This window comes from Pristis pectinata, chromosome 34 (assembly GCF_009764475.1).
Source record: "Pristis pectinata isolate sPriPec2 chromosome 34, sPriPec2.1.pri, whole genome shotgun sequence".
Lineage (NCBI taxonomy): Eukaryota > Metazoa > Chordata > Chondrichthyes > Rhinopristiformes > Pristidae > Pristis > Pristis pectinata.
Window position 1 is genome coordinate 8,730,323 of NC_067438.1, and position 23,726 is coordinate 8,754,048.

Consider the following 23,726-nt stretch of genomic DNA (forward strand, 5'->3'; position numbering starts at 1 on the left):
GCTCCATGTACCTATCCAAAAGTCTCTTAAAAGACCCTGTCGTATCCGCCTCCACCACCGTTGCCGGCAACACATTCCATGCACTCACCACTCTCTGAGTAAAAATCTTACCCCTGACATCTCCTCTGTACCTGCTCCCCAGCACCTTAAACCTGTGTCCTCTTGTGGCAACCATTTCAGCCCTGGGAAAAAGCCTCTGACTATCCACACGATCAATGCCTCTCATCATTTTATACACCTCTATCAGGTCACCTCTCATCCTCCGTCGCTCCGAGGAGAAAAGGCCGAGTTCACTCAACCTGTTTTCATAAGGAATGCTCCCCAATACAGGCAACATCCTTGTAAATCTCCTCTGCACCCTCTCTATGGCTTCCACATCCTTCCTGTAGTGAGGTGACCAGAACTGAGCACAGTACTCCAAGTAGGGTCTGACCAGGGTCCTATACAGCTGCAACATTACCTCTCGGCTCCTAAATTCAATTCCACGATTGAGGTGTATTAAATTATGAGGGGCATAGATAGCCAGTGTCTGTTTCCCATGGTAGTGGTATCTAAAAATAGAGGGCATAGGTTTAAGGTGAGAAGAAAGAGGTTTAAAGGTGATCTGAGGAGTAAGTTTTTCCACACACGGGGTAGCTGGTGTCTGGAATGAGCTACCAGGGGAGGTGGTGGAGGCAGGAACAGTAGTGACATTTAAGAGGCACCTGGACAGGTACTTGAATGAGCAGGGCACAGAGGGACGTGAAATTAATGCAGGTGAACGGGGATTAGTACAGATAGGCATGGTGGTCAGCATCGACATGGTGGGCCGAAGGGCCTGTTTATACGCTGTACAACTCTATGACTGTGATTGTGTGATCTCACTGGACTGCCAGAGAAGATTGGTGGGAGTGCCCTGTGAGCAGGTATAGACTCGATGGGCCAAATGGCCTCCTATATCATAAGGAAATATGAAATGGGGCAGGTCATTCCCTGCGCAGTTTGTGAAGTGGTTGGCTGCTTCGGCTGCATACGCACGGCCTCTGCGTATTCCCGATGCATCAAGTGGATGAGAAAACCAGAGGCCGGGATTCACACTCAGAGTCAGCTGTTCAAATCCCATCAGCAGCTGAGCACTTAAAATTCATTGAAGTTACATAAAGGGCTTTAAAATTCTCTTTAGTGGCAACGATCAAACTGTTGGAAGACTGAAGACCCACCGACTCCAAGAAAGGAAATCTGTCGCAGTTACCTGGTCTGGCCTGTCCCATCCAGGGACACAATGACCCCGGTGAGGTCTTCACACAGGCTTGATGGGGAATGGTCGCAATCTGGGGCCCTCTTGCCATTGCAAGGAAAAACTCAGTGAGGAAACCCCTTGGACTGTTTACACAGAAATAATTAACGTCATGCTCATCGAACGCTGATCTGGCAATAAGTGGATTGAGGCAGTCCTGGTGCGACCAATATAGCACCAAATGCATCCATCTCACACTGTCAACCACTTCTTCCCAATGCACTGTGTTTTATATCTACATGTGTTAAAATGGGGTATTTTTGGAAATATAAAACTTGAGAGATGAACCTGTACAAGTGATTGTCCATTTCCTGTGATTGAAGAAAAATAGTCACCAGAGTTGTGAAGCCAATAGTTTGCAGGTGTGGTGAATTTATTGTTCCAAGAAAAAATTCAGGTCATATCATTTGTGGATTTTTCAGTCACTGAGGAAGATGCAAATCCCCAGGCTGTCAGCATCACAGTTGTTATGTTGGGTTTCTGTGTGGTGTTCATGTCCATGCATGTTCACATCTGTGTGTTCACGTGTGTCCATGTACTCTGCACGTGTTAATGGTCGGATTCTGCGAATTACATGTGTATCTGCATGCGTATGTCTGTGTGACTCATTTTGTCTATAAATATATAAGTGGCTGTTTATGAGGCTAGGTCTATATTATATTCATTTGATGATGTGTTGGTGTGTGCTTGTCAATGTGTGTGTCTACGTATACATGTGTGTTTTTGTATGGGTGTGTCTGTCCATATATGCATGTGTGCATTTATATGTGTGGCTGTTTTGCTGTATATGGGTATGTGCATGAATCTGTACGTGTGTGTGTGTGTGTGTGTGTGTGTGTGTGTGTGTGTGTGTGTGTGTGTGGGGGGGGGGGGGGGGGTGGTTTGGTAATTTATGACTCCAGTGTAATGTGTCTGTGTGTGTATGACTGTGCACCTCTCTAATGCGTGTGAATCTGTGTGGGACATGTGTACTTCTGTAATATGTGTCGCTTTGTACGCCTGTGTATGTAGCTGTGTCTATCTCTCTGTGTGGCTATGGATACTGCTATCATATCCATATTTCTTTACAGTTTAGTGGAGGCTGTTCAGCCCATTGAGTCTATGCCAGATCATAAAACAAGCCCATCAGTCCCTTTCCCCCAGTTGTTTCCATGTAACCTGTTCTCCCCACATTCCCATCAACTCCCTTCAGATTCTACCCTTCATCTACACACTAGGGGCAATTTACAGTGGCTAATTAACCCACCTTTGGGATGTGGGAGGAAACCAGAATGGGGGGGGGGGTGTACCCATGCAGTCACAGGGAGAACGTGCAAACTCCACACAGACAGTTCTAGAGGCTAGGTTTGAACCTGGGTCTCTGGCACTATGAGGCAGCAGCACTACCTGCTGCCCTCATGTGCTGCTCATAAAGAGGCATTGCAGATAGACACTTCATGTGCATGTGTCTGTGGGTATGTGTATTATTGTGTGTGTGTTGTATGACTGTCCTTTTGTAAAATGTATATGTGTGTGTACACCTGTTTGTGGCTATTGGTATGTATCTGTGTATATTTGTGTGTGTGTGTGTGTGTGTGTGTGTGTGTGTGTGTGTGTGTCTGTGTCTGTGTCTGCATTTGGTGCATATGTCTGTTGGTATGTTTGTGTATGTGTCTGTGCCTCCAATTTTTAGTCCGTGTATGCCTACGTTGTGGGTCTGTGTATCCATGTGTGTGTCTGAACATGTGTCTATGAGTACTGGCGTGTGTATCTTGTCGGTGTTTCCATGTTGTGTATTTCCACGCATCTGTGCATTCCTGCATGTGTCTAACTGTGTGGCCATATACTTCAGTCTGTGTGTGGGTCTATGTGTGTATTTGTGTCTATGTTTGTGTCTGTGTGTGTGTGTCTATGTGAATGTGTGTCTGGCATGGTGTCTGGGTGTCCATGTGTGCCTTTGTATGTGTATGTCTGTGTGCATGTGTGTTTCTGTGCATATATGTGTGTCTTTGTGTGTGTCTGTGTCTTTATTTGCCTGTGTGTGTGTGTGTGTGTGTGTGTGTGTGTGTGTGTGTGTCTTTATCTGCCTGTGTGTGTATGTCTATCTACCAGTCTGTGTGTCCACACCTGACGACCTGCAAGTCCAGAAAACAGCCGACCTCACCGACCAGACGGGCGGATGGGACGCCCGCGAAAGCGGCCGAGCCCCCGCTCCGCCTGTAGCCAGGGGAGGGGAGGGGAGGGGAGGGGAGGGGGGAGGGAAGGGAAGGGAAGGGAAGGGAAGGGGGGGGCAGGGAGAGAACAAGGCAGCAGACAGGCAGCCAGGAGGTGGAATGAATTACCCAGCACTTAGTGCCAACCAGCAGCCGAGAGCCTTGACAATTAGAGCAATTACGACAATTAAAGCAGCTAATTAAAAACCAATTACACCAGTAAAGTGTGGTGATTATAGGATTTTAAATGATAATAGAGATGGAAATTAGATTAATTACATATTCATAGGAGCCAAATTAGAACAGGGTATCCTCCCTGGCGCTCGCCCTCCGAATATAAATCTAAATGGTTTTAATCAGCCACTTGTCGGCACTTACAGCGCAGAGAGGGAGGACCGATCGAATCTTATTTAAACTGTAATGAGACTGACAGATTGTGATGGTGCCGCTCAAAGGGCTGGCAATTTAACAAGAGAGCCCGCCTTCACTTAAAGGGGAAGTGCGCCTCTCCCGTTAAAGGGATGGGTTGTTTTTATTTTGCCGGCTGCTTTGTGCAGACTGCTGCATTAGGCCAATGTGGTGTTATAACGCCGTGAATTTGTTTGATCAAAGGTTGCATGTAATTGGAGTAAGGGGTTTTGTGATGAAACTTGACTTGAATGTTTTTTAAAATCATTTTTCAGGAGCTGGGCGTCGCAATATTGGGCGTGAGAAGGTGGGGGTTAGCCTCCTACTTGAACCGCCACAGTCCTTTTTTATTTCAAACATAAACTTTATTCATAATAATACAAAATATATACGAAAGAATAAATAGTGCAAAACTTTGCACGGTAGTGTAGCGGTTAGTGTAATGCTTTACAGCGCCAGTGACCCTGGTTAAATTCCGGCCACTGTGTGAAAGGAGTTTGTACGTTCTCCCCGTGTCGCGTGGGTTTCCTCCGGGTGCTCCGGTTTCCTCCCACATTCCAAAGGTTAGGAAGTTGTGGGCGTGCTATGTTGGTGCTGGAAGCGCGGCGACACTTGTGGGCTGCGCCCCAGAACACTCTACGCAAAAGATGCATTTCATTGTGTGTTTCGACGTACATGTGACTAGTAAAGAAATCCTATCTTATCTTTTTATGGCCATATGGTCAATACATTCAGTAGTGTTAACACCTTTTTTAAGCCACAGCACCATTGCCACTCATGTGGCCCTCTGAGGTGATCCACCATTTCAACGTTTGAGGGGCTTCCCCACCCGACTCAGCCCCTCTGTGTGCGGCAGCGGAAGGAGCCCAGACTGTGGTCCATCTCCACAGAGCCTTTGCATTGGCTGCACCCAGCTTCAGTGCGTCCCTCAGCACGGACTCCCACAGCCTGGAATGTGCCAGTCAGCAGCATTCCCTTACGGACATCTCGCTGTGCTGGAACACCAGAAAGTTTCGGGCAGACCAAAGGGTGTCCTTCACCGAGCTGATGGTCTTCCAGCAGCACTTGGTGCCTGTCTCGGTGTGTGTGTCCCCAGGAACAGCCCATAGATCGGAGGTGTCCTTCCAGTGAAGGGGCTGCCACAGTGCTGTTGGGGAGGGGGGGGGTTCTTGGATTCAGACCCAGTGATGATGAAGGAGCAGCGATGTGCGTCCAGCTCAAGACTTGGAGGGGAACCTGCAGGTGGTGGTGTTCCCCTGTCCTTCCTGGTGATAGAGGCATTGTGTTTGCTGGTTATGTTATTGACCTAGAAGAAGGGGATAGAGTGTAATGTATCCAAATTTGCAGATGACACTAAAATAGAAGGGAGAGTTACACAGCACAGAAACAGGCCCTTCAGCCCAGCTCATCCATGCTGACAAAGCTGCCTACCTGCGCAAGTCCCATTTGCCTGTGTTTGCCCCATATCCCTCTAAACCTTTCCCATCTATGTACCTGTTCCAATGTCTTTCAGTTGGTTGAGTGAGTGGATGGGGAAAGTGTGAGGTCCTGCACTTCTTGAAGAGGGATCGAAAGGCAGGTTATTATCTGGACGGAGAGGGATTGCAGATGAGTGAAGTCCAGAGGGATCCACTGAGTCTGAAGTTAGTGGTGCATACAGGGAGTAGAAGATAACTGAGGGCCAGTGATGGATGAAACCAGGGCAATATGGGGGTTTTCAGGTGGGGAAGTCATCGTCTGAGGGACCCAGGTGCAATCCCGACCCATCTGGTTCACTCATGTCCTTCAGGGGTGGAAGTTCATTTTCCGTATCTGGTCCAGGCTGTCCGTGACTCCACTTTACAACCTGGAATTTCCTTGTTCCTCCTTCTCCCCGGGTCAATTTCTCCAGCAGTGCGCCATTCTCAGTGAGGTTCCTGGGGCAATCTCCTGTGGTTTTCTCCCTCTGTCTCGCTTTGGGCATGCCGGTAGAGGTATGAACCACTTTCCTTGTTTCCCTTTCTCTCCCAGTCTCAAATCCCCACCCCACACCCTGAGATCAACAAGGTGTCTCCACAGGCTGGAGTGACATTGTTTGAGGAGACGATAGTGAGACTGTGTCTGCACTTTTCCCATTTATCATCACCTTCCTCTTCCCATTAACAGGCCCATTTTCAATCCAGATGGCTAATTTGCCATTAATCCTGAATGCTTTCGTTGTGCCTGAAAGCCTGAAAAGTGAAATGTGCTTTCAAATATCTCCTCGAGAGACTGGAATATTGGTATGAAATCTGTGCTGATTTCACCTTGCGGGTTTCTGAGGAGTCTCCAAGGGTGAAACTCACAAGGTACAATGATCTGAGTGTGAGCACTCTCGGATGTAATGCCTGAATAAAATATCCTAAAGGTGGGATGTCCGGGCACTGAGGTAGTAAGGATGGAATGTTCCAGGTGGTGAGGCTCTAAGGATGGGATGTCTGGCAAGTAAGTTTCTAAGGATGGAATATCCAGGCAGCCAGGTTCTAAGAATGGAATGTCCGAGCGGTGAGGTTCTAATGATGGAATATCCGGGCAGCGAGGTTCTAAGGATGGAATATCCAGGCAGTGAGGTTCTAAGGATGGAATATCCGAGCGGTGAGGTTCTAAGGATGGAATATCCGGGCGGTGAGGTTCTAAGGATGGAAGATCTGGGCAGTGAGGTTCTGAGGATGGAATATCTGGGTGGCGAGGTTCTAAGGATGGAATATCCAGGTGGTGAGGTTCTAAGGATGGAATTTCCAGGCAGTGAGGTTCTAAGGATGGAATATCCAGGTGCTGAGGTTCTAAGGATGGAATATCCAGGCAGTGGGGTTCTAAGGATGGAATATCCGAGTGGTGAGGTTCTAAGGATGGAATATCTGGGCGGCGAGGTTCTAAGGATGGAATATCCGGGCGGTGAGGTTCTAAGGATGGAATATCTGGGCGGCGAGGTTCTAAGGATGGAATATCCGGGCGGTGAGGTTCTAAGGATGGAATATCTGGGCGGCGAGGTTCTAAGGATGTAATATCCGAGCGGTGAGGTTCTAAGGATGGAATATCCGGGCGGTGAGGTTCTAAGGATGGAATATCCGGGCGGTGAGGTTCTCAGGATGGAATATCCGGGCGGTGAGGTTCTAAGAATGGAATATCCGGGCGGTGAGGTTCTCAGGATGGAATATCCGGGCGGTGAGGTTCTAAGGATGGAATATCCGGGCGGTGAGGTTCTAAGGATGGAATATCCGAGCGGTGAGGTTCTCAGGATGGAATATCCGGGCGGTGAGGTTCTCAGGATGGAATATCCGGGCGGTGAGGTTCTAAGGATGGAATATCCGAGCGGTGAGGTTCTCAGGATGGAATATCCGGGCGGTGAGGTTCTAAGGATGGAATATCTGGGCGGTGAGGTTCTCAGGATGGAATATCTGGGCGGTGAGGTTCTCAGGATGGAATATTGTCCAAGCAGCAGGAATATAATATCTGGGATGGAATTCTGTCCTCTCCTCAAGTAACCACTGATTCTCTATCACACGTTACCAGTGTTCTTATCTAGGATTCCATCTAGTCCTCTTTCTATTATTATCCCTGGTATTATCCTGATTTGCCCTCTATTAGAAGCTCTAAATCTCCACTGGTGTTTTCTCTTTCACGTCTGACAAACCTGTTGGTTTGCTTTGAGGCTGTAATTCGGAGCATAGATTAGAGATGTGATACATTGGACTTCCAGAAGGCCTTTGATAAGTTGCCACAAAAAAGATTGTTAAATAAAATTAGAGCACATGAGATTGGGGGCAAAATACAGATTTAAATCGAGCACCGGTTAATGGGCAGAGAACAGAGAGTCAGAATAAACGGAGCGTTTTTGGGTTGACAGTGCACCGCAAGGATCGGTGCTGGGTCCCCAGCTATTCATAATCATCATTAATGATTTGGATAAGGGGACCAAGTGTAACATATCCGAATACAATGTGGGCTGTGAGAAGGATGAGGGGATGAGGACAAGACAGACGGAAGACACCACGGAAAATGTGAGGTCATCCACTTCAGTGGAAAGAAACGAAAGGGAGAGCATTACATAAATGGCAAGAAATTGAAAGATGTTGGATTTCAGATGGTCTCCTTGTATAGGAATCACTGAATGTTCAACTGAAAGAAGATGGGGAGGCAAACAGTATGTTGGCCTTTATTCCGAGAGGATTTGAAAATGAAGTGGGCCCTGGCGAGACAGTATCTGGACTATTGTGCAAAGGTCCAGTCTCCGTAACCTGGAGAAGGATTTACTTGGAATAAAGGGAATGAAGTGAAGGTTCACCAGAACCTTCTTGTGATATTTGACAGTGTAGACATGGATTTTGATGCTCCCCCAGCCCGAGGTCAGAGTGTCAAAATAAGGGGTGGGACATTCCAAACACAGAAGAGGAGGAACTTCTCTATCTCAGAGTGCAGTGAAGCTCAGTCTCTGAGTATATTCAAGATGCAGATTGTTACGTTTTTGCATTTTAAGGGAATGGCGGGATATGGGGATAGTGCAGGGAAGTGATGCTGAGGTGAACAAGCAGTCATGGTCCAACTGAATGATGGGGCAGGCACGCTAGGCTGAATGGCCGCTTCCTTCTCCGATTGCTTGTGTTCATAAGGATGTGACATAGCTGGTGATTTGAGGAGTCTCGGTGGGTTGGTTAGTTGATTGTACAACAGCTCAGTGTTTGAGGACGGACATTCCCTGCGAATGCAAGGCTAGGGAAGCCAACTGTCGCCACCTGGGGTTGCCAGCTCTGGTTGGCTGTATTCCTGCAAGTTTTGTCCTGCCCCGAACCCCACCACTCCATCAGCGAGCCTTTACTTACCCCCCTCAGCCAACAAGTGATCAACAATGAAGACAAGAAACAAGCCGCTCTAGTTTCCATGGAATCCAGGGATGGAGCAGGAATTTGCTGGGATAGAACTAATCAGCAGGAAATCTGCTATGGATCTCATTCTGGGTTCGACCTTATACAGAATCTCTGAGCCCTGTTGTGGACTGCAGGAGAGCAGAGGAGAAACTGAAAAATAAAGCATTACTTCTTTAAAAATTGTTTCCGCTTGCTTTAATTTTAAAAAAATTGTTAATTATGCTTTGAAGTGTTCTTAATTGATTTTTTAATTCTCTTTGAAAGGTTTAATTTTTTTTTAAATCTTATTTTGAGTTGTTTATCAAACAATGAAAGACTAACTACTTTGACAGCTGGCAAAGCTGGGGGCTGGGATGTGCTGTCTGTCAAAGGTTTCCAGGGGAGCCACTCACCTCACTTCACTGGCCGGGCCAATCCATCCTTAAAACCTCCTCCACCAGACATCCCATCCTTAGAACCTCACCACCCAGACATTCCACCTCACTTACAATGTTCCTCGAGACCTGCAGATAGTCAGAACCTGGCCTCTCAGCTCCATAGACATTAGGGTTGTGACAATGGACTTTCAGATCTGGCGAAGGCAGGTTCGAAGGAACAGGGACCGGGGCAGTCAGTGGACCTCACTGTGTGTGTGTGTGTGTGTGTGTGTGTGTGTGTGTGTGTGTGTGTGTGTGTGTGTGTGTGTGTGTGTGTGTGTGTGTGTGTGTGTGTGTGTGTGCTGTTTGTGTATGCTGACGGCAACCTGATAGACAAATGTAAAATGATGAGAGGCAGAGATAAGGTAGAGAGTCAGTCTTGTTCCCAGGGTGGAAATGTCAAACACCAGAGGGTATAGGTTCAAAGTGAGAGGGGGAAAGGTTAAAGGAGATTTGCAAGGTAGTTTTTACACAGGGAGAATGGCAAGTGCCTGGAACGTGCTGCCAAGGGAAGTGGTGGAAGCAGATACAATAGCAACATTTAGACATAAAGAGGCAGGGAATGGAGAAATAGGGATCATGTGCAGGCAGATAGGATTAGTTTGGACTGGCATCATGGTCTGCACAGACATTGTGGGCTGAAGGGCCTGTTCCTGTGCGGTACCACTCTATGTTCTACCACATTAAAGAATTCTCACAATCAGCAAACCATAAAATGAAAAGGCACATCTTTTAGATAACTTTATTAACATGATACTGAGGGAAAACTGAAGATAAGAAGGTCTTATGAAAGCTAACATCCTGTTTAAGAGCCGCAAGTTAGTGATACAGCTCTACAAAACTGGTTAGACCACACTTGGAGTACTGTGTCCAGTTCTGGTTGCCTCATTATAGGAAGGATGTGGAAGCGTTGGAAAGGGTGCAGAGGAGATTTTCCAGGATGCTGCCTGGATTAGAGAGTATGCATTATGAGGAGAGACTAAGGGAGCTAAGGCTTTACTCATTGGAGAGAAGGAGGATGAGAGGAGACATGATAGAGGTGTACAAAATATTAAGAAGAATAGATAGAGTGGACAGCCAGCGCCTCTTTCCCAGGGCACCAATGCTCAATACAAGAGGGCATGGCTTTCAGGTAATGGGTGGGAAGTTCAAGGGAGATATCAGAGGGAGGTTTTCACCCAGAGAGTGGTTGGTGCATGGAATGCGCTGCCTGGGGTGGTGGTGGAGGCTGATACATTGGTCAAGTTCAAGAGATTGTTAGATAAGCATATGGAGGAATTTAAAATAGAGGGATATGTGGGAGGAGGGGGTTAGATAGCCTTAGGTGAGGTTTAAAGGTCGGCACAACATGGTGGGCCTTAGGGCCTGTATTGTGTTGTATTGTTCTATGGTTCCATGGTTCTATAGGTCTGTAATGTGTTTTTAAACCCTAGTGTAAAATGTCTATCGTGGAAATGAAATCTGCATAAGTGAAGGCTGGAATTTTTAAGAGCCAGTGAGTTTGGCTTGGCCAGCCATTAGGAACCGCGTGTAAGCTGTCTAAAGGTAGGACACAGTAAAGAGGTGGCATGGTAGTGTAGCAGTTAGTGTAACGCTATTACAGCGCAAGTGACCCGGGTTCAATTCCGGCCGCTGTCTGTAAGGAGTTTGTACGTTCTCCCGTGTCTGCGTGGGTTTCCTCCGGGTGCTCCGGTTTCCTCCCACATTCCAAAGATTTACGGGATAGAAGATGTGGACGTGCTATGTTGGCGTCGGAAGAGTGGTGACGTTTGGGGGCTGCCCCAGTAGCGCAAAAAGATGCATTTCACTGTGTGTTTCAATGTACATGTGACTAATAAATAAATATCTTATCTAAAGTTTTCAGGGCAGTTCACAGTGGGGCTGGTTCGAGCAGGGGCAAACTTCACACAAACTCAAGCAACTTCTAGGATTGAAGCAGCAGTTGGTCCTCCTGCTTCAGGGATCTGGGGAACTGGGTTCAACCCTGACCTCCAGTGCCTTCCGTGTGGAGTTCTCCCTGTGACTGGGTGGGTTTCCTCCCCTGGGGGCTCCGGTTTCCTCCCTCATCCCAAAGATGCGGCTTGTGGACACTAAATTGGGACCCCCGCCCCCGGCATGTGGGTGAGTGGAAGAATCTGGGAGTGTGGCATGAATAGATTACAGGGAAAATTGGTGGGAGGTGCAATTGCTCTGTGAGCTGACGTAGACTCAATGATAAGATAAGATGGTTATTAGTCACATGTACATTGAAGTACACAGTGAAATGCATCATTTGGCATAGTTTACTGGGGGCAGCCCACAAGTGTCGCCACGCTTCCGGCACCAACATAGCATGCCCACAACTTCCTAACCTGTATGTCTTTGGAATGTGGGAGGAAACCGGAGCACCTGGAGGAAACACACACAGACACAGGGAGAACGTACAAACTCCTTACAGACAGTGGCCGGATTTGAAGCCAGTTCGCTGGCGCTGTAAAGTGTTAGGCTAACCACTAGCACGTACCACCAGGCTCAAGGACAGCTTCTACCCCACTGTGATAAGATTATTGAACGGTTCCCTTATACAATGAGATGGACTATGACTTCATGATCTACCTTGTTGTGACCTTGCACCTTATTGCACTGCACTTTCTCTGTAGCTGTGACACTTTACTCTGTACTGTTATTGTTTTTACCTGTACTACGTCAATGCACTCTGTACTGACTCAATGTAACTGCACCGTGTAATGAATTGATCTGTACAATCGGTATGCAAGTCAAGTTTTTCACTGTACCTTGGTACAAGTGACAATAATAAACCAATACCAATACTACTGTGCCTGCCAAGTGACTTCCTTCTACGCCATAAGGAAAATGGTGACGAGGCTTGGGATGGAGATGGTCTTGGATTATTGGAACACGAATGGCACAGATGTAAAATGGTCTGTTTATTCCTCTCTCCATCTGCAAGGCCCCACCATTTGTGTTTTTGAGGTATGCCCCGTGTCTAAGGAGTATTGCAACCAGGAGATGGCGACCTTGGTCTTCCCGAATCAGGGGAATTAGTTCCGTGTTAAAGTTTAATCAGCATGCGTGGCCATTGGCTCCTGTCTGTTCCGGAGCTGCCGTGGAGGTTGCCTTCATTTCCAGTCTCCACCCAGCACCAGCACGGAATCAGGATGTCCACCGTCTCCACAGGGTGTGGGTGAACCTGTGCTGTGGTTGCTCACACCTCGGAGTCGAGGGTTCAATTCCCACCATTGGCATTCCTAGTGCAGCACCCAGGGGCCCTGGACAGTCAGTAGATGTGGAACCCGTCGCCCCCCACTTCCCCCCCCCCCCCCACGCCCCTGCCTCCCACCGACACTCTGAGGGAGATGTGAGGGGTCCCGCAACAGGACTGGGGACAGGAGCCAGGGTGGGGGAGCAAGTCTCCCCGACGTCACCTGACTGAGTGGTGACTGGCACCTGGTCGGTTCTGGGACCTTGCTGGCCAATAACTGCCCGGGACACCTCAGTCAGGGGTCTCCACCCACAGGCGGCGCCTCAGACAGGAGTCCCTGCCCACAGGTGGCGCTTCAGACAGAGTTTGGCACCTCCCACAGTCTGGCACCCCTGACAGTGTGGCACTCCCACAGTGGGCACTCCCGCAGTAAGGCACTCTGCCATATTGAAGCCCTGTTTGTCTAGTGGTGGGTTCAGACTGACAGAGGTTGGGTGGTGAGAATGACCCGACCTTGCTAAACTGGTGTTTGTGTAGAGCAGACATATGCCTCAAAGTGCCCCAGTAGTGTCCTATTGAGTGACTGGTCAGGTTGCCAGCTGACCCTGTAAATGGCTGGCCTGACCTTTGACCTGGAGATGGTTTGAAGTGCCCTCTGACTCTGGCTATGGGTCAGTTGCCACCTGACTCTGGATGGGCTGAGGCGCCCTCTGACCCCAGGTTTGGGTTCGTGTTCGTGTTCCACCTGACTCTGGAACCAGTTGGCGAGCCCTCTGACCCTAAGATGGCCCAGTGCGCCCTCTGACCCTCAATGGGCCGGGTGCTCTCTGACCTTGGGTATGGGTCAGTCAGCCCCTTGACACTGAGAAGAACTGGGGGGGACTCTGGCTCTGGGCTTGGTTGAGGTGCCCTCTGACCCTGGGAAGGGTCACAGTGCCTCCTGGTAATGGCAACATGAGTCCTCCCCGTCATTTGACCTCCCTCTTGGTGCTCCCATGGACATAAAGATTGTCTGACTGTCCCATTCACCTGCATTTGGCCCATGTCCCTCTAAACCTTTCCTATCTAAGTACCCGTCCAAATGTCTTTTTTAAATGTTGTAATTGTCCCCGCCTCTGACACTTCCTCTGGCAGCTCACTCTGTGTGTAAAGGTTTCCCCGCCAATCCCTTTTAAAGTCTTTCCCCTCTCACCTCAGACCTATTTCTGCCGTGTTTAGTGTTTACAAGCGTACAAATCAGGAGCAGGAGTGGGTCTCTCGCCCCCTCCTCTTGTGTCTCCACTATTTTACATCACCGCTTTTTGGACTGTAACCCCACCACCCCCCCCAACAGTCTCACCTACCCCCAGTAACCTTTCACCTCACTTAGCATGAACCTACCTCCACCTTAAAAATATTCACAGTCTCTGCTTCCACTGCTCTGAGAAAGAGATTCCAAACCGCTCAACTTTCTGAGAGTAGCAACTTCCCCTCGCCTCCATCTTAATGGGACGACCTCTTATTTTTTTAAGCAGTGACCCCCTGGTTCCAGTTTCTCCCGCAAGAGGGAAAGTCCTATCCACACCCACCCTGTCAGGATCTTACATGTTCCAATCGAGTCCACTCTCACTCTGACACAAGAGATTCTGCAGATGCTGGAATCCGGAGCAACACACACACAAGATGTTGGAGGGACTCAGCGGGTCAGGCAGCATCTGAAAGACTTCCACAGTGAACATGAGGCGGTCAGGGTCGGGGAACTGAAAGTTGTTGAAGTGATGGAGAACATTGCCTATCCTTCTATTCTGGCTTCTGCCCTCTTTCTTTCCCGTCCTGATGAAGGGTCTCAACCTGAAACGTCGACCGTCTATTTCCCTCCATAGATGCTGCCCGACCCGCTGAGTTCCTTCAGCGCTGTGCGAGTGTTGCTCCACTCTCACTCTCCTGCACTCCAGCAGACACAAATGCAGCCTCTCCTTGCAGGATAACCCACCCCATTTCCCCCACTCCCTTTCCAGTCACCAGTCCGGTAAGCCGTCGTCTTTATCTCAGACCTCCAGCAGCTGCAGTATTTTGCTCCTGTGTTGGTTTGGAATGACCTCTGATCCTCGCTGCATTCTCAACACGAACCTTTGCCACTTTCTCTCTGCCTGGGCCTCCGATCCCAGGCCGCAGGAGATCTCCCCAGTGGGAAGAATGTAAAAGCGAGATTTATGTGAGCTCTTTTTTATATAGGGCCCTGTGCTGTCCTTTTGAAGAGATTCCCAATAAACAGAAAGGAGGCCAGCCATGTCCAACGACATATTAATGACTACAGCAGACAGCCGTTTTACTCTCTTTGATTGGGAAATATTTACTGCTCATATAAATGTAACAGCAACCCTGGGATCTGTAAAAAGGGACTCGGCTCCTCACAGCACTGGAGAGGTGGTTTTGAAGTTCATTATCATGGACAGCTCTTTTCCGGGAGTGGATAAACTGGGATCTGACATCAGACCCAGAGGCATTCCAGTCTGGCTGAGCGAGGGGAGGGGGAGGGGTGCTGGGATTTTATAGGGAGGGGTGGTGGGAAGCGGTGGAGCAAAGACTGTATTAACACAGTGCACTTCACGGAGTCTCCTTCCCTGGAATTTCTTCGGGATCGAAGACGACTTGATTCCTTCTGCCGTCAGTGGCTGCTCGTGGGACCCACAGACTCATTCTGGGGGTGGGGGGGGGGGGCGGTGGGGGGAGGGGGTGTGCGGGGGGGTGGGATGCAAGTGTGCCCGGGCGAGCAGGTGGTCATAGATTCGTAGGGTTATACAGCACGGAAACAAGCCCATCGGCGCAACTCATCCATGGCAACTAAGGTGTCTATCTGACCAATCCCATTTGCCTGCATTTGGCCCATAGCCCTCTAAGGCTTCCCTATCCATGTATCTGTCCAAATGTCGTATAAATGTAATTGCTCCTGCCTCTACCACTTCCTCTGGCAGCTCGTTCCATATACCCACCACCCTCCGTGTGAAACACTTACTCCTCAGGTCACCTTGCTCCTCTCGCTTTGAACCTATGCCCTCTAGTTTCAGGCTTCCTTGCCCCTTAAGGATCAGTGTGGCCGTCTATGTGAGGAGCCATGCAAGATGGGGGAGGTCTTCAATGAATACATCTTGTCTGTATTTACTGTGAGTCGAGGGAAGAGAGGACAGTGATGTTCTAAAACATATCGGCATTACGAAAAAGGAGGTGTTGGTGGTCTTGAAGTCTGTGGTGCGGTGTGCCCCTCTGCCACTCCTAACGCCATCCCTAGTGCATTAATGGGACCAAAAAGCCCCAAACTTTCCCACGAAATATTGTTTATGCCCATGGGAGCACCAAGAGGGAGGTCAAATGTGGGGGATATCCAGTGTAGCGGTTAGCATAACACTATTACAGCGCCAGCGACCCAGGTTCAATTCCGGCCACTGTCTGTAAGGAGTTTGTACGTTCTCCCCGTGTCTGCGTGGGTTACCTTCGGGTGCTCCGGTTTCCTCCCACATTCCAAAGACATACGGGTTAGGAAGTTGTGGGCGTGCTATGTTGGCGCCGGAAGCGTGGCGACACTTGCGGGCTGCCCCCCAGAACACTCTACGCAAAAGATGGATTTACACTGTGTGTTTCGATGTACATGTGACTAGTAAAGAGATCTCATCTTATCTTATATGTCCCAAATGAAGAAGGAAGGAGAGACGGAGGAAGGCAGTCAGGGACTTTAGGCCTTTGTGAAGGTGGGAAAGGCAGTGAGGTCTCTTTTATATAAGGGGAGTCTCTTCCAAAGGACAGCATGAGGGAGCATCCTTACCAGGGGAGGTCATCCTTACCTTCTCAGGGACAGGCAATAAATGCTGGCCTTGTTAGGAAAGCCCAGATCCTGAAAAATGAATAACTAAAACATTTAAGAAAAATCCAAACCAAAACTTGTCATTGCTGCTGTTTTGTGATAAATTCGAACCGTCCACTAATGTCACAATATCCACCAATTATAAACGGCAGCGTGAAGGAGACTCACACGTGAGCTACAGGAACTCTGTGGCAGCGTGTACTGCCTGATGCCCACCCACTAGGCCTGAGGTCTATTGTGTGCAGTTCTGGTCACCCCATTACAAGAAGGATGTGGAGGCTTTGGAAAGGGTGTGGAAGACGTTCACCAGGATGCTGCCTGGATTAGAGGGTATGAGCTGTAAGGAGAGGTTGGAAAAAATGGGTTGTTTTCTCTGGAGCGTCGGAGGCTGAGGGGAGGCCTTGATAAGATTATGAGAGGCATAGATAGGGTAGACAGTCAGAATCTTTTACCCAGGGTAGAAATGTCAAGTATTAGAGGTCATGCATTTAAGGTGAGAGGGGGAATATTTAAAGGAGATGTGTGGGGCACATCTTTTACACAGTGAATGGTGGGTGCCTGGAACAGGCTGCTGTGGGTGGTGTAAGCAGGTACAAATGGGGCAGTTAAGAGGCTGTTAGATAGGCACATGAATGTGCAGGGAGTGGAGGGATATGTAACAGTCTTTTTCCCAGGGAAGGGGAGTCAAAAACTAGGGAGCATAGATTTAGGGTGAGAGGGAAGGAATTTAAAAGGGACTTGAGGGGCAACTTTTTCACATAGAGCTGCCAGAGGAAGCGGTTGAGGCAGGTATAATAGTATCATTTAAGAAGCACTTGGATAGGTACATGCAGGGGTGGGGCTTGGAGGGATAAGGGCTGAACGTAGGAAACTGGGACTAGATGGGTGGGCACCGTGATCAGCATGGACTTGATGGGCCGAAGGACCTGTATCCTTGCTGTATTGCTCTATGCTCTATATGGATCGTGTGCAGGCAGATGAGGTTTAATTTAATTCGGCATCGTGTTCAGTGCAGACATTGTGGTCTGAAGGGCCTGTTCCTGTGCTGTACTGTTCTATATGTGCCAGTGGCTCTACTTCGTTAGGAGATTGAGAAGATTCGGTACGTCACTAAAGACTCTTACAAATTCCTATAGACATACGGTGGAGAGCGTTCTGACCGGTTGCATCTCTGCCAGGTATGGAGGCTCTAATCCACAGGGTCACAAGAGGCTGCAGAGGGTTGTAGACTCAGCCAGCTCCATCACGGGCACAACCCTCCCCACCATCGAGGACATCTTCAAGAGGCGGTGCCTCAAGAAGGCAGCATCCATCACTAAGGACCCTCACCACCCAGGACATGCCCTCTTCTCATTACTACCATCGGGGAGGAGGTACAGGAGCCTGAAGACCCACACTCAACCACTTAGGAACAGCATCTTCCCCTCCGCTATCAGATTTCTGAATGGTCCACGAACCTATGAACACCACCTCATTCCTGGTTTTGCACTATTTATTTGTTTGTAATTCAGTCATTTTATATCTTTGCTCTCTACTGCTGCCGCAAAACAACACATTTCACGACATATAAGTCAGTGGTAATAAATCTGATACTGATTTTGTTCTACGTTCTATGTTCTGCGAGGCCTGCCGACAAGCACAACACAATCCGGCTAGGGACTGGGGACGTGCCAGAGGACAGGAGTGTGTCGACCATCTCTGATCACCGAGAGCGTTTGGAAGCAGTGCAGAGGGCTTTGGCACTTCAAGGTGTCAGGAGGCCAGTGGGGAGGTCCTTGGTCAGGCCTTGGGTTCCATTCCAAGACTGAGGCCTAACCACCAGGGATGAAGCCTCCTCACTGGCACGAGACTGGATCACCAGGCCTGAGGGTTACTTGCCCAGACTGAGGCCTGTGGACTAGCTGTCCCAGTGACCGCTGACCCCTCATAAGGACAGGTTTTTTTGAGGGACCAGGTCCTATGAGCTCCCTGTGGGGATGAACAGTCTGACCCTCTGGTCCTCAGGAGGCTAATGGACTCCTACTAAATACTACCAACCCACCTTTCCCGACACAGGCATCGACCGTCGACCAGGACACGGCCCCTCTCTGAGAGGCAGCCCTTTGGCCGTCCTGGCTGAGATCTCCTTCATGTTGCTTCCCCAACATGTGTATTCAGTGACTCACTGAAGACCACACAGTGCCGGACAGGGACTTTGCCTCAGTATCAGTGCTCAAAGGGTGAACATTTGGGGGAGGGGGAGGTGACTTGGGCCCTGGGAGGAGTTCTGGGAAAGCTGCACTGGTCCTAGAGTTGGTCCCCACTTCCTTCTCTCTGCCTTAGGGCCTGTGGTGTAGATGGAACTTCCCAATCAGTGTGAGTTAACACCCCATTCCCGTTTCCATAGCCTGTTTACAAAAGAGAAATCCACAAATCTCTTTAAAATGGACCAACATTGACTGGTATTTCCAGATTCCCAGCTCCCTCTGTGCTTAGGAACTTATCCCAATATTCCCAAAGGGCCTGGCTGGAATTTTCCCACCATCCCTTCCAGTCCTTGTATCCAACGCCAGGGGAAACCAGACCTCTCCTTGCTGCCCTGTCAGTCTTCCACAAACCAGGCAGCCTCAGTCAAAGTGCCCCTCACCCTTCCCCATCCCAGCTCCTGTTCCTGGCATCTTTAACCCCTGAAGCCCTGGTCTTCGCACTGGGATGATAGGGTACTTCCGAGACATCAGGAGGCCGGTGTGGTGGTCCTTGGTCCGGCGTCGGGTTTCATACCTGAGACCGGTCTGCCAAGGATGAAGCTTCCTCAGCAGCACAAGGCCAGAATGCCAGGCCTGAGGGTCACTCGCCTGGACCGAGGCCTCAGAGGCCTGTGGACTAGAAGCCCTGGCGACCACAGAGCCCTCCTGAGGGAACAGGTCCTGTCCTGTTATTGACCAATTGGGGCTTTGCATGGCCTCAGTGTTACTTCTACCCCTCCTGGTCTGGACGCAGAGGTCTGGGGTGGGTTGGTCCTTCCAATTACTTTCCATATCTCATTGAGTCATCGAGTCGTAGGGCACAGAAACAGACCCTTTGTCCCACCACATCCATGGCACCGTATCTACATGAATCCCATTTATCCACATTAGATCCACGGCCGCCTCTATCTTGATGATTCAATTTGTCTGGATGCTTCTTAAATGTCTTATCTGCCACCTCCACCTCCTCATGAATCTCTGTGTGACTTTGGTCCCCTTACCTAAGAAAGAATATAGTAACCTTGGATGCCGTCCACAGGGGATTCACCAGACTAATTCACCAGGGTGAGAGGGTTGTTCTGTCAAGAGAGGCTGGACAGGTTGGGTCTGTATCCCTCGGAGTTTAGAGGAATGAGCGAATGACCTCTTTGAGACATATAGAGGATGACCCGGTAGATGTCGAGGTGTTTCCACTGTTGGGAGAGTCTCGAACGAGGGGACATAGTTACAAGATAAGGTCCAGCCATTCAGAACTGAGGTGTGTAGGAATTTCTTGTGGAAGGACAGTGAATCTCTAGAATTCTCTGCCCCCGAGGGTGGTGGAGGGCAGAACACCGGAAGTGTTTGAAGAGGAGGTAGATAATGATTGAAAGATCGGGGAATTGGTACGGAGGAGGAGCTGAGGCCTGGGGCAGATCAGCCATGATCATATTGCATGGAGGGGCAGCCTTGAGGGGCCTTTAATAAGGTTCCACATGATAGGGTGCTCTGGAAGGTAAGATCGCATGGAATCCAGGGAGAGCTGGCTAATGGGATACACAATTGGCTTGATGGTAGGAAATAGACGGTGAAGGCGGAAGGTTTTTCCTCCAACTGGAGGCTCATGATTACTGGTGCGCCTCAGTGGTCAGTGCTGGGCCCATTGTTGTTTGTCATCTATATCAATGATCTGGATAAGGATGTACAAGGCATGGTTGGTAAGTTTGCAGATGACACTAAAATAGGTGGTGTAGAGGACAAGGAAGCTTATCAAAAATTGCAGGGGAATCTCGATCAGCTGAGTAAGTGGACCAAGGAATGGCAAATGGAGTTTAATTCGGATTAAGTGCGAGGTGTTGCATTTTGGAAAGTCAAATCCAGGTAGGACTTACACAGTGAAAGGCAGGGCCCTGGGGAGTGTTGTAGAACAGAGGGACCTTGGAGTTCAAGGTTCACTGAAAGTGGAGCCACAGGGTGGTGAAGAGGGCGTTTGGCACGCTGGCCTTCATCAGTCAGGGCATTGAGTATAAAGGTTGGGAGGTCATGGTGTGGTTGTACAGGATGCTGGTGGGGCTGCACTTGGAGTATTGTGTTCCATTTTGGTCGCCCTGCTGTAGGAAAGATGTTATTAAACTAGCAAGAGCACAGAAAAGATCTATAGGATGTTGCCAGGACTTGAGGGACTGAGTTATAGGGGGAGGTGAGACAAACTAGGACTTTATTCCTTAGAGCATAGGAGACTGAGAGGTGATCTTATAGAGGTGTATAAAGTCATGAGGGGCATTGATAGGGTGAATGATGCACTCTGTCTTTTTCCCAGGGCTGGGGAATCAAGAACTAGAGGGCATAGGTTTAAGGTGAGAGGGGAGAGATTTAATGGGAGCTTGAGGGGCAACTTTTTTACACAAAGTGTGGTATCTGTGTGGAAGGAGCTGCCAGAGGAAGTGGTTGAGGCAGGTACATTAACAACTTCTAAAAGACAGTTGGACAGGTACCTGGATTGGAAAGGGTTATTGGCCAAACGCTGGCAAATGGGACAAGCTTGGATGAGGCATCTTGGTCAGCACGGACCAGTTGGTCCGAAGGCCCTGTTTCCATGCTGTATATCTATGAGTGGCCCACTCCTAATGTTCTCGTGTTGCCCCCGGACACCCCGACCGATACCTGTCCATCAACTGGTACCAAGGCGAAGATGGTGTCCCAATGGAATTGGCCAGGTGAACCTCCTCCAATGCTACTTTATCCTTTGTTAGGTAAGGGGACCAGAACTGTGCCCAGGGAGGTCTTCTGCGGCAACACGCCCCTGCGGTGTTGTACATCCACCCGAGTCAGGCCCTCAGTCCCACCCAAACGGCAGCACACCTGACCATTTGACCTCCACCCGGGGGGGTGGGGGGGGTGTCAGTACATCTCTGGGGTGGGGCTTGTTCTACAACATGACTGCCTTAGATGGGGAGGATGGGGAGGGGAGTCGGCAAGGGCTTGGTGCTCAGAGGGAGCCTGTCTAGACTCAAGAATTCATAATGGGTTTCTTTTTATAGAGAGAAGAGTCATCCAGCTCGGAAACAGGCCCTTCGGCCCTCAGAGTCTGTGCTGATCATTAACCACCCATTTTGGAATTGGAATTGGAATTGGTATTGGTTTATTATTGTCACTTGTACCGAGGTACAGTGAAAAACTTGTCTTGCGTACCGATCATACAGATTAATTCATTACACAGTGCATCGAGGTAAAACAATAACAGAATGCAGAATAAAGTGTAACAGCCTCAGAGAAAGTGCAATGCAGGCAGACAATAAGGCGCAAGGTCACAACGAGGTAGATGGCGAGGTCAAGAGTCCATTTACACTGATCCTTCATTAATCCCATTTATTTATTCTCTCCACATTCTCATCAACTCCCCCCCTAACTGGAACATTACATTCTGCATTTTGTTTTCTTTACAATAAATTCCAATAAAAAACCTGTTTTCTTTTTACTACCTCGAGTTCATTCGAGTAATATTTTCCGCTCACCCTTTGGTCACCCTGTGGCTAGAGCCAGTAGGTTTTTAGCTACTGTTTGTGGACAGGGTGGCACAGTGGCTCAGCTTGTTCAGCTGCTACCTCACAGCGCCCGAGACCCGGGTTCAATCCTGACCTCCAGTGATGTCTTGTGGAGTTTCCCCTACATTCCAGAGATGTGCAGGTTGGCCATTCTACATTGCTCCTAGTGTGCAGGTGAATGGAGTCTTGGTTTATTATTGTTTTCACATGTACCAAGACACAGTGAAAAGGGTTAGCGGAAAATATTACTTGAACAATTGACCTCCAATAAAAATATTAGAAAAGAAAATCCTTATTTAAAAAAGTAGAGCAGCAATATGGCCTAGGGCCCTTCTTTAGTTGAAGAAAGATTATTACAAAACAGCAGAAGTGTTCGTTAATGACTGCTGATTTGTGTTTTAATAATAACTGTACTGAATTAGCCCCTACTCCTCCAACTCTGTCACTCTCACTGAGGTCAGGCTCTAAGGGCACATTGGAAACGAAGAGGCGGAACTTATGGGGCCTCTGGGGTAGAGTGAGAGAAAGGCAGAGAGGCGATGGCTCAATTCCCAGACGGGGAATTGGGGTGGTTCTGAAAATCAGAGTTGGCCAGAGTTGGTGGATCTGCCACTTTAATATCCACACTGTGATAATTTGCCATTTCCCTATCCCAAACTAAATGTCTGCGTCTGAATCCGTGGGGTGTTAAGTGCCTGCGTCCTCTGGGAACGCCAGCCACCGTAGACTAGGCTTCGGGCTGTGGTGCAAGCCCCGCTTCTCACGGTTGCAAACAGGACATTGTTCATTTCCCCTGGTCTCCCACAGCCCCCTCCCCGTCACTGTTACAGAACGAGCCAGGGATGGTGAAACAAAGGAAAGTTCCAGAAGGAGCGGCCAATGCATAAGCATTTCTCCGGCAATGGCCCAAGTTATTGCAACTTCCAGCTGTCAGCGATCTCCCCCCCTCCTTCTCAAGTGTTGATCCATCCGTTTGGAGGACACAGCCTTGATTCCAGCATTGTTGCCATTTTTGTTTTTATCTGACTCCCGTACCAATTTAATCCAATTCACCAGCCGTCTTGCAACCTACCACTTTGTTTCACCTGGTGCAATTTTGGCTTCCATTTCCGCCCGTGCCCCTGTCCCCTGTCCCCTGCGCGGTTTCTATGGAAACCAGGCCTTCGGTCCTACACTGCCGGCTAGGCCAAAGGCTTCCCCACTCCTGTGGTCGCTTCCAATTATCCAGGCCTGCAGGGCGCTAAGCAACAGGATCCACTCGAAATTTATGAGCTGTTGGTTCCCTGCCAGAAATTTCCAGCTGTTCTGAGTTTAACCTCACTCCCTGAACACTGCAAGATCACATCCCCTCCAACAAGGGCAGTGGCTCCCGGCTTCAGTTATGGCCCTGCTCCTGTTCCTGTTCCCTGCCATTACACCGAACAGGGACTGGACACAAAGCTCCAACTGATAAAACTGATCCATTTTCGCTATCTGGGCAGCGGCGGCAAGGCCACCATTTAATCGCCCATCCCTAATTAGCCCCTTGAGAAGGCAGGGGTGAGCTGCCTTCTCGAACAGCCGCGGACTTTCTGGTGAAGGGACCCCGACATTTGGGGAGGGAGTTCCAGGATTTGGACCCAGCGATGGTGAAGCAGTGGCGACATACTTCCAGGTCAGGATGGTGCACGGCTTGGAGGGGAACCTGCGGGCGGTGGTGTCCCCCTGCACCTGCTGCCCCTTATCCTTGTTGGTGGGCTTGAGAGGTGGTGTAACCCTCCGT